Below are 1279 nucleotides of genomic sequence, written 5' to 3'. Positions count from 1 at the left end.
CATTTGAATATCTTTTTCTTCTTTTTATCAACTATATTAACCCTTCCATTGCTCTTTGGCACATCTTCCGTAAATCATCAATCACAATGGGACATCTTCTCTTGTTCTACAGCCACCTCCAAACATTGCACAGGCTAGAAATTGCAAAAATCTATTCTTTTATACACCCTTCTTTCGTGTAGATGCTTGCAAAAACTCTATACGTTGCTTTTAGTGTTGCGAAATGTTAATTAAAACTGTTACTGTATCTCCTCAAGTTATGTATTGCGTTCCCATTTACATCATCTCAAACTTAGGCGTGACCACAACACACGCAGTGCGCTGAAATACTGAGCAATTTATCTAGAAGCCTACATACTCGTAGATCTAAGCTTCGGGAGAGAGGCGCCGTGTCGGAAATCGATCCCGACACTCCGAGCATGAAAGCCCATCGCTTTACCAATGGAGCAGCAGGCGCACCCGCTCCACAGGCAGGACTGTGGGGCTTCTAAGTTTGGGTCATTCAATTACGCCTCATTGTTCAGCGTGATCGGTCAACAGTAAAGCAATCTACCACGCTCTATCATCAAATTCTTTAAATGTTTTTTTTTTTCTTATATTTAGTACTTTGGCTATCTACTTAAAAAAAAAAAAACCTGTTCACTTTACTTTCTTCATACATCAGTGACAGCCACTTCCTTCATCGTGCACACAAAGCGTGAAACTTGTGCCTCTTGAGATAATTAGGACAGATGAGCGTAAAGCCTTTTTTTTTCTGCCCTGAGACACGGAGTGAGGCTGCCCTGAGTGAGGAGGCTGTGAAGGTGATTGTCAAACACTGGCGGGAACTGTTCTGCCACAGTCTGCCCACGTGCATTTTTGAGGCGTGACGCACTTAGCGTTGGACAACACTTTGCTGAAGAAAAAAGAAAAACGTAAGTGTTAGTGTGTCACCCTCTGGCAGGCGTGTGGGACGCGAGAGAAAGCGTCGCCGTAGCAGGGAATGTGTCACGCCTCCTTCATGGTCTGCCCAGTGCCGTTCTGGCCCCCTTCCTTTTTTGTCTTACTTTCAAGTGAAGAGTTTGCCATCAGCTTTCAAACTTGTGTTAAAAAATGACACTCATAATAAACCAAGAAAGTCTCAACCTCCCTAGACAAAAAAATCAAAGCGGATTGAACGGAGCGTCACACAGCAGTGACGGAACAAGGACGAACATTAGTGTTCACCAAGGTGACGCGGCCCAGCAGCCCTATGGCGGGTTGAGAGAGAACGCAGGGATGCCTGTGCACCGTCTGCCGT

This window comes from Scylla paramamosain, chromosome 17 (assembly GCF_035594125.1).
Source record: "Scylla paramamosain isolate STU-SP2022 chromosome 17, ASM3559412v1, whole genome shotgun sequence".
Lineage (NCBI taxonomy): Eukaryota > Metazoa > Arthropoda > Malacostraca > Decapoda > Portunidae > Scylla > Scylla paramamosain.
This window is presented reverse-complemented; position numbering follows the sequence as displayed.